Source organism: Glycine max, chromosome 15 (genome assembly GCF_000004515.6).
Source record: "Glycine max cultivar Williams 82 chromosome 15, Glycine_max_v4.0, whole genome shotgun sequence".
Taxonomy (NCBI): domain Eukaryota; kingdom Viridiplantae; phylum Streptophyta; class Magnoliopsida; order Fabales; family Fabaceae; genus Glycine; species Glycine max.
The window spans coordinates 10,873,883-10,885,050 of NC_038251.2; the positions used below are offsets into that span (position 1 = coordinate 10,873,883).

An 11,168-nucleotide genomic window follows, 5' to 3' on the forward strand; every position below is an offset into this window, starting at 1 on the left:
AATTTTAACATAGAGGGTGTATTAAAAGAGTATTTCTTTTTTTTTTTTACAAACTAAAAAAATGTGTTAGAGAATATATTGTTAGATTATTTTCACTTTCTTAAAAAAATCAAAATAGTGTCATATTAAAATTTTCATATCCACTTTGAAATAATTTTTTACCCTTTTTTCTCAAAGTCAATTATGTGATTTGTTTGAAGCGCGTACTTAATTCACCAGTTTTTTTGGCCAGACCAACCGTTCCATTTGATCATTTTCAAAACTATGATTATAATTGAACAAATAGTTAGTCACCCAAAAAAGAAGAACAAATAGATAGGAGTGATATCGTAATTTGATTTGGATAGTTTTTTAGAAGAAAAAAAAATCCAACCAATCCAATAATTGACCGTTTAGATTGAATCAATTATTCATTTTCTTTTTGTTTAAAGATAATATGTGTTAAATAAATGGTTAATCAAGATATTTAAGGTAATTTTAAATTTTTTTTACTGTTGAAAAATTTATTTGATTGTTTAGTAAAAAATTATTTTAGTAGCTTCTTATTAATTTCTAATGATTTTTTTAGATGCTACTTGAAGTTTTTTTTAAACGCTAACTTTTGATTTAAATTTTTTTATATTTTTTTTCATTTTTATATTTAATATATTTATTTAGTTTTTTTATTATCTTTTTTAAATAAATCATGATTTTATTATTTTTATCATTTTATATTTTTTAATTATTTTAACAACTAATTTTATCAAACACTTATTATTTAATAAATTAGCTTTTCAACTTCTCAGTAGCTTGTTAAATAAATGTTGTGTAAAACTAATTGTTCAAGTAATTGAAAAGTATAAAATGATTATAAAAAATTATAAGTTACTTAAAAATAATAAAAAAAATTAGATAGATATAATAAGAAATAAAAAAATATAAAAAATTAAAAATTATTAAAAAAATTATCAAACGATCAAACAAATTTTAGCTAATAAAAAAGTTAAAAACCCACTAAAATATATTACCAAAGATAATCAATAACAAAATATTCATAATAATAAGCATCTCATCATAAACTATCTGTACCCAAAAAATATCTCATCATAAATCACAATATAATCCAAAACGAACTCAACGACATATATGCAGCAAATCCTTAATTACCTTTTTTAATATACTTAGACTTCCCTTGTATTATTGGTTTTCCATCTATTATTTATCAAAATTTATTCCCCAGTATAAAACATAAAGTTATATAATAATAAAGAACGAGAGATAAAAAAAAGTATAAAATTCAACTAATTAAATGAATTGTTAAAATAATAAAAGTATAAAAATAAGATGCATTCATGTAATAATTTTATAAATATTTAATTATGTAAATTTAAAATATGTGATAATTTTTAAAAAAAAAACTATATACGTATAATTTTAATTTTAATGAAACTGTATCGTTTTTATTGATTGTATATACTTAATTGGATTTGTTATTCTTCTCTCACATGTATATCCTCCTTAAGAAAAAGAGACCAAAGACAAAAAGGAGAATGCGAGCATCTCTCTCTTCCTTTTTCTTGCAAAAGATGGGAGTAAAAATGAAATATAAAAACTCAAGTGTAAAAGTAACATCTTAATATACTAATTTTCATTCTCTGGCTATACATATCTCTTCAACCTATAGTATGCAATACTGTATATCCGTACACCAATTAATTAAAATCTTAATCCATATATCATATTCATTATTAAGCAATGATTTTCAACATGATTCAAAATATTTTTGTTGAAGGTGGCCAACTCCTTCAATTCAAAGAAGTGATTTAATAGGATTCTTAAAACTAGGGATCAATGAATAATATTATAATAAGATCGAGGTGCATCCCACAAAACCTGAGCAAGCATAAGTAGTGGTATCTTGTAAAATCAAAATTATTATGGATTGAGTTCAGACAAACACGTTCCTGCATGACAGGCCAATCACACACATCCCACAAAAGAACAAAATTAAACTGGGATTCTTTCATCAATACTCTAACAAGCCTTTTGTCACCCTACCATGTGAAGCAGGCCTCTAATTTAATCATACATCAGAATTATATATTATATCATGCGTTATTAATTGTACAAATAATAATTAATGATAGTAGTATATAGTATTAAACAATGACTCATATGGCTCTTAAAATGCCAACCCTTCACACTCGCTTATCACTGCCACTTCCCTCATTATTAAACTAATCAAATACTATATATATGTTTAACACCCAAATGCACTAAAATAATGTTTTTGGCCCTGCCTGTGACAACGGTGTTCCTGGGCACGCGGGAACACTTGCAATTGCAAAGGCTTATGACGCGTCGAGACGTCACTTCTTCATATCCATCATGGCTCTTCTAATGGACGGCTTTGATCATGCATGCCACCTGTTTGGGGTTTTGAAGAAGTGACTTACACATTCTAATAATCAACCACTTAATCAAAGTCAAAGTAGCTAGGACTCCACTACTTCAAAATTTTGAATCTCTTCTGTTTTCTAGGCCCTAGCTAATAATAATCCTTTCTAGATTTTAGTTTTCAGTTTGCTTGCTAGATTAACATATATATAAGGCCCTTTTTAAGAGAATTTATATAAGTTAGATTTTGAAAACTTATCATAAGTAAGATAGATTTTAATATTATAAAAAAATTATGATTATTTACTAATAAAATTCTCATATCACCATGGAGATTTGAATTCATGTTGTTGTTATAGGGTTTGAGTTTAATCCTTACCTATTGGACCAATTATTTTTCTTTTTTTGGTATGTATAGAATTTGTTGTCTTCATCCTAATTTGCACTTTAGAATTAGTCAGCTCCATTTTTAATTAATTAAGAAGAAACAAACCAATAGGAAAAAGACAAACTGACTTTATATCTGATAGGGTGGGGTTCTTGCACCCGACCACCAACCACAGTGCCTACTTATTAGGCTTAGCTGTTAGAATTTTATGAAGGCTATGAACCATCAACACACACACGTACATTAATTCTCTAACATTAAATCCCCCAAAAAATAATTGTACATACATGTGTATGTAATATATGAATAATGTTCTTGGTCACGATATATATAATCATACTGATAATTATCGCAACCACATTTGGCTTCCTGATCTATCATAACTTTTATTTTCCTATTAATAGCATTTTAATATTTCTTGCAATAATTATAATTATCTTTACTTCACCCGCAATTTAACAGCGCTTGAAAGACTTAAGGTAAAGGTAAAGCAAGCAATTGACGATGGACCCTTTTCTACTGGGAAATGTGGGGAGGTTAAGTTTATGAAGGTGATGAGGATCTTACTATCTTAGTTCATATAATGCATATAGGAGATGCACATCGGGAGTTGCAAAATAAGATCCCTTCCATGTGAGAAATCTTTATTTTTATTTTAATATAATCTTTTGCTCCAACTTGATAACACATTAACTGAAAAACAGGATTAAGCCCTAGGATCCTGGGCCACGTGGCCCCTTTTCCATGTGCTATAAATGACTTCACTTCCAAGGGGCAGGGCTAGTTCAATCCATTGGCCTTTATTTTGGGGAGTCATTTAGAGATCCCATGCCACAGACTTTAAGTGCATTTCAAGTTCAAGAAAAGCCACATTTAGTCTTTGTTCACATCTCTTGATGCCTTTTGTCTTTTATATTGTCACGCACTAGTAAAAGAATTTAGACCTAATTAATAATTAATAATATTAACTGTTGAATTTGGGTACCCTTGTTGTTCGTGTCTGAGTCTGACTAGCTGGACTTTAGTTGAGTTTTGTAAGACAAGTTCAATATGGAAGATTACGAGTCTATTAGCCGGACGAAGCACATTATAGCAACTGGGTTCTACGCTAGATAGAAACTAATTTAATCTAGTAACTGGATAATGAACATAAAGATAGTCAATATATTAATATGGTCATCTTATCTAAAGAAATTAATTAGAACATAATCCATCTTATTAAGGAAAATTCTAAATAGTACAGGACAAAAGTAGACAAAAGAATTATACTACAAACTTTAACTTTTTATCTTTTTTTCATTTTTAAATTTTTTATTCAATCAATCAAATGAAATTGACCATCCTATTTTGCATTGAATTCGTACATAAACATTCGTACTGGCTATATAAATATAAATATATATATATATATATATATATAGCAAGTATGCTTAATTATTAAATACTTTTAAATAGTTAAAAACAAGAGGCTGGTAAGTGATTTTCATACTTTTATAGTTATTTCTCTAATGAGTACCCTTAACATTTGTCATAGTAATATACTTCTTCTATTTCTTATATATCTTTTTTCTCATATTTTTTTATTTTTAACATTTCACATGTATCGTAGTTTTTTATCTTCCTTGACAAACAGACAAAGTGAGTAATTAAGAAAATAATAATTAATACTAGCTAACAATTTAAAAATAAATAAACAAATGAATGAATTCTTCTTTCAAAATATAACAAATAGGAAGGAACATTACAAAAGGGTGGCAGTTGAGTTTGAATTAACCTACTAGAATGCCACAACCCCAATGCCTGTACTGTTGAACTTGTTAGTACAGTTGTCTTGGTGCAAGATAATAAATAAAGCTAGCACACTTGGGTGCCATTTGTCAGTAAGAGATCAACAATCATTTAGGAAAAATGTAAAAACAAATTTCAAATTGACATTGATAACTGGTTGATCTTATAATTGAACCGTACTTAATCCGTTTTGTTTATACTAAAGGTTTCCTCTTCTGATCTACGCCGAGTATTAAAGTTCTTTCAATAACAAATGAATATGCCCATAAGACCATAACCGATTTTATTTCGTATTTCTTAATTGGGTTCATAATAATTTGAAACAATTTGCAAATCGAGTATTTATGCTGTGTAGTTGCATTTAATTGTACATGTGCTTCAACCTTCAAGTGACGGAATGCATCTTGTGTGTAATTAAAATATAAGGAACAACTAGTATATTTGAAAATTCACCAAAACAAAAAACTGATATATTTGAAAGTGAGGGATTAAAAAAAAAACAATTGTCTATATAAATTATAAAGTGGGTGTCTGTCTGCAAGTGTTAGGTGGGTTCAATTTAAAACGGACTGAACTATTATGGGCTCAAACCGTTTGCCATCAGGATCAGATGAGGATATTTTCTTCATGCACCCAACATTTTCTCCAATACACCCTGCAATAAGAGAAAAAACCAAAAATACCCTTACATAAAATGGATTGGAATCCATATGAGACTTACGGATTGATAATCCATAAGCCCCATACCATAATCCATAAAATCCGTATGGTCCATATTATATTAAAAATATATTTTACAAAATAATTTAAAATTATTAACTCATGCAGGTCTTGAACCTATGACTTTTGCATTATTAGCACAACACTCTATCCAACTGAGCTAATAGGTCAATTATATTAAAAAATAATTGACGTCGATATATATACCACTAAAATTTCTAATATATATTTAGTATACATGTAAGTTTACATAATAAATTTTGTAACAATTAATTTTGATATAATAATATTTTTTTTACATATATAAATTTTAAATATAAGTTTACATATAGATTTAATAAAAATTTATATATGTTAAAAAATAAATTATTAGATCAAAATTAATTGTTATAAAATTTATTATGTAAACTTATATGTGTATTAAATATACATTAAAAAATTTAGTGTTATATATATCGACATTAATTATTTTTTAACATAATTGATTTATTAACTCAAGTGGTTAGATTGTCATATTAATAATGTAAAAGTCATGAGAACCCTCAAATGAGATAGATCTTGTTTAACGGACTATTCTTTTCTTTATGGGACAAAAGAAAAGAGTGATTTTTTTTGTAAGAAATCATAGGTAAAAATTAAATACTTAAATATGTTTTTAGTCATTAAAATATTTTTTATTGGCAAATATTTATTTATTAGTGAGATATTTGAACCCACAATCTTCATCCTTCACCACCAAGACAACCTTATAACCCCTAGTCCTTGAAATATTTGATAGGGATTAAAAGAAAATGGTCTACATATTATAAGAACTAAAACTAATAATAGATATATTAGAATGACTAAGGTACAATATGTAATTTATTCTAAAAAAAATAAAAATAGGTATCATTCAAAATTAATATTCAAATTACTTTTATGTAAAACCTATAGTTTAAGAGCCATTGATGACTTTCTTTTTTGAATCTAAGGTACTTCTAACTCAGAAGTCAGACTAGTCCTTTAATCTAATGAAATTTATTTAAGGTGTTGAATTTTTCTAATAGTTTTCATCCAAAGTCATTAATACACTAAATTCTCATACCTCTCAAAATATGTAGTGGGGTTTGAGTCAAATGATTCAAAATGGTTATTTTTTGCTATTGAAAGTAGGGAGTTGTGTAGCTACCATATATTGTTGATAATCATGAGTTACTTGAAGTATAAATGGTGAAAAGATGATTTCCTATTAGTTAAAGTTTAGTTGTTGAAAATCATTCGATTTGCTTAGAAGAGTTAATCAAAATTTTGCTCAATACTTAAGTTTATTTAGAAGTGTTTGGAGGTTGTCAAGCAGGTAAGCAGTATAGGTTGCCTTTCTTAGTTCAACTACATGGAGAATAAATGAATGAAAAGTTTCAATTGATTTACTCAAACGTATGTGCACCTATGAAGACTATGTACACATTGGTTTTTTAGCTAGCATTAATTCTAAAGCTTCTAAACCTAAAAGCAATAACATGTTCTTCCTCACTTAATAGTAACAACTAACAAGTATTTCATTCTTCTATTTTATTTTATTTTTTAGAAACGATGTTACAATGATAATTTGGGTTTACTCAAAAAGAATCCATTTTTTTTTCTTAAAGATGTTTAAAGCCTTTGATAAAGCTCGTTGTGATTACTTACATTTTTATTAAAAGAAAAACTCAACTATTTATAGGGAGAAGTACACATCTTTGCCAACTTCAATATATTTTGTGATGATTTTGTAGTTGAGAACCATAATATGCTCCTCACCATAATGAAATGACAAAGAAAGAGCATATAAATTCTTAAAATAGCATGTATGATGTTAGGGTCACGTAGTTTAAAGGCCCGATTTAAGCAACAGGAAATGGGTGGTACAAATCAATTGTGAACTAAGATTTGGCAAGAATATACTACAAAGGATAGGAAGGGAAAACAATAAGGGTGACTTGTCACAGTTAACTATGGGAAAGAGGTCATGTGTATAACTCCTTTACAGGAAGGAAGAGACTGCTAATGTGACTTAGTTTTGTATCTTGCAGCTGCAAAATGGGCCTAGGTGCAACTTCATTATCATCTACACTTTTAGTAAGTATCGTCCAAGTTCTTGACTGTGAGGTTGTGGAAAAGATAGAGCTTTTCTTTTGTACAAATAATTATTACTCTATGGATCATTAGTAATTAATTTTTATTGACTTGCTGATAATCAGGTAGTCTTTCTTTAATCTGTTGTCCATCTAATTTGATATTGTTGGTTTTTAATGAATAAAGGCAATGTAAAAAAAAACAAAGAGAATAATATGTAAATATTCTGGAGAGAAACAAATCGGAAGAGTTACTTTATTCAGCTACCAACACAATATATTTATAATGCTTGCAGCAAAAACAGAAAAACTAAGTAAGATAAAACAAAAATATTTTCTCTTAAAGTTTAAGAACTACTTTCCTAGAATTTAATAACCACTACTTTGACTAGGAAATTTTATTCAACAACTGAATTAATGAAATAATAAACTATAAGGACGTCACGTGCAGCACATAAAGCAGTTTTCTCAACAGATATTATCTAAGACAATTCCTAATGCATGCTCCAAAGGTAGCTCTTGTTTAACAAGGTCCATCATAAGCAGAGCCTGATAATAAAATGTTACTACCAAGTATCTTAATCAAATAAATGGAAGATTTATATTGAAAACCACAGAAAAAGTGCATTATTATACTATCTTACAAAAACTTGCTTTTTGATTCTTTAAGCCACTGGTTAGTAGTAGTATTCTCCAAGCTTTTATTACAGTTAAAGATAAACAGCATTAAGAGCAATCCTAGGCACACATCACAGAGCACAACCATCAGCATAATGTGACAGCACTGGCATAGTTACAACTTGCTCTTCCTAACAGGCCCCATCTCCTTTTTTATTCCTCAGCAACTGCTTCTGTGTCTTCCCAGTAGCAGTCTTTGGCAATTTGGAACCCAATAAGCAGGCATCTTGGACCTACAGAACTTAATTATGTCCTCAGCCAAACTTTGCTGATTAGTAGCACCATCCACTCCTGGCTTCAGTGTCACAAACGCACAAGGTGACTCACCCCACTTCTCATCAGGCCTTGCCACTGCTGATGTTTTCGCCACCGGAGATGATTATGTCCTTCGACCTGTCTTTGATTTCTACGAATCCGTCTGGATGCTTCACAGCCAGATCCCCGGAATGGAACCAGCCATTTGCAAAGGCCTCTTCATTCGCTTTGCGGTTCTTTAAGTACCCTTTCATCACTGCATTGCCCCGCATCACAATCTCGCCAACAGTGGTGCCATCAGCAGGAACTGCTTGCATTGTTTCTGTGTTCATAACTTCTAGGCCTTCCAATGCAATGTACCGAACCCCTTGCTCTTCTACAGGAAGTGATTCCCACTCTGGCTTCCAGGCACATATGGTGGAGGGGTCATAATAATTGCGGCGATTACAGATGGAGGAGGAGCTGCACCAGCAGTATTCTAAGTAACAGTTAAAGAAAACAACTCTTGAAAATAAGTATATGACATTATAACATGTATTAGTTAAAAAGAGAGTAGCCTATTCAACCAGATTTGCTTCAAGCGGCACAGAGGATTGTTCATTGAAATATAATAAAATTGAGAAAAAAGACTATTTACTAACATTGTTATTCAATCACCGGTCACCATATTTGGTAAGGTTGTTGACTTTTACAAAATAACTATATTAAAAGTCATATCAGTGCATGATCGTTAAATTCAAAAAAAATTATGTTCAAACTTTCAAAATACAATGTTATTATCACTAGTCAGCCAGCCAAAAAATAGTCATCAAGCCATTATTGATTTAGAACAACTCTGGATTCCTGTTAAAATAATTATTGAAGTTCAATATGAACTAATTTACTTTTTCAACCATGTCACTGTTATGAAGAGACTCACAATAATGTGGTCAATGAAGCCATCAATAAGGCATCAAACTTCAAGCTAGAGTTGGAAAAGATCATTAAGGCATGTAACAGCATATCACTCAACAAAATTAGTCTCAATCACTCCAACAATTGCTGAACACAAAGTACAAACAAAACCTATTAATTTGCCTGCCGAAGACAAATATTTGTCCCACAAAGAGCAGCAAGTGTCCAAGGATAGCACCAGCCATTGCAGTGAAACATGGAAAGAGTCCACAGATACACAGCACCTTCACTCATTCCCCAATGAAGAGCACCACTCAGAGACATGAGATACGCTCCTCGGTGGTGTAACACCACACCCTTAGGACTAGAAGTGGTACCTGATGTGTAACCCAAAGCAATGCTCTGCCACTCGTCCTGAGGAGGCTTCCACTTGAATTCAGGGTCCCCACTTTCAAGAAATTTCTCGTACTCAACGGCTCCTTTGGCCAAAGCATGTATGAGATTCTTGGGGTGGCAGTTTTCAGCACCTATGACAACTACAATTGGAGGATTAAAGCTTCTGCTCTTCTCAGACCAGATTTCCAAGGACTCCTCCGCCACGGGAAAGAACTCTTGATCCACGATCACTGCCACGGCGGATGAATGAACAAGAAGGAAAGCTATTGCTGACGCGTTTAGACGGACGTTAATGGTGTTCAACACAGCTCCTGCCATTGGAATTCCAAAATGAGCTTCATGAAAGTGCTGGAATGTTGGGTGCAATAACCGCCACCTATGGCAGCAGGCAGCATCACATTAGAAAAATACTATGACATCAACAACAAATGATGTTAATTAATTTTCTATGAGCCCAAATGGAGTATAATTAAGTATTATTAATTCTTTCTTGAAACGATACATGTCAAGTAGAGATTGATTGACATGTGGTTTCTGGTAGGTACGTGCATGAATTAGAATGCAAATTTATTCAGTAGTATTTACATGTATCCATGATAAGTGAACAAGCTAAATCTTATGCATCCAATTAATTGAATGATAGCCTAAGATTATAAAAAGACAAATTAGAACACCAACGATAACATGCATGTTAAAATGATTCATGAAAACGCATAAACAATTAATTTTGAGGGTATAAGAGAATCAATTACGTACAGTATGGCCGAGACCAATGGAACGGTTAGAAAGTGCAGAAGCGAATCGACGGCAACGTTGATAAGTCTGGTGCCACGTGTAGTGCCGTGATCCGTGCACCACGGAAGTTCTGGTGGGGTGGACGAGAGCTGCTCTTTCCAAGAACCATAGCGGGGTCAAGGCAGTGTGGTTGGCGTCGTTCTTGGGCAGATCGTCTATGTCGCGGCCCACACCCATTTCTTGCACCTCTCTCTCGCTCGAAGTAGAACAAAACTGAATGAATGAGAATGAGGAGTGTGGGGTGGTACGAGGTTGCTGTGTGAATATTCTGCAATATCTAACCCAGTGGTTGATCATTACAACATATAATATAATGTATGCCGGAGGGTGGAGAGGATCTATGCTATGGAGTTTGTTTATATATAAGAGAAATAGCACACAACATTGGGTCATTGACGCTGACGGCTCTTAAATAAATATTACTATTATGTTATGGTGTCAATTGATAATTCCATTTTTGCTTTGCTTCTTTCGATTTAGACCTTTGATGATTCAGTTACTGTGTCATGCGACGGTGAGATTTATTGCGTAAGACTTGTGAGTGAGTGAGTTTGTGTGCTTTCCTCATAGTTTTCACCTCCAATGTGCAAACTTTCGTCTTTGCGTTCTCTTGTGCTTTGCTGCTTCCACTGGCGGAGGTTTTCAATTTCACTTTGAAAACCGGTCAGAATTCAGAACAGACAACTTACTGTTACCAATAATGTGTCCTATAGTATACTTTCTTTAAATTTGCTTTTCTAACATCGTTAACATGCATGATGCATTGCTCATTCTTTCTATTTCAA

At 31.4% G+C, this 11,168-nt stretch overlaps 1 pseudogene; it reads right to left on the bottom strand.

Moving 5' to 3' along the window:
• Positions 1-8,158: 8,158 nt before the first annotated feature.
• On the bottom strand, positions 8,159-10,905 carry LOC100805308 (acetate/butyrate--CoA ligase AAE7, peroxisomal-like; annotated as a pseudogene).
• Positions 10,906-11,168: the final 263 nt, after the last annotated feature.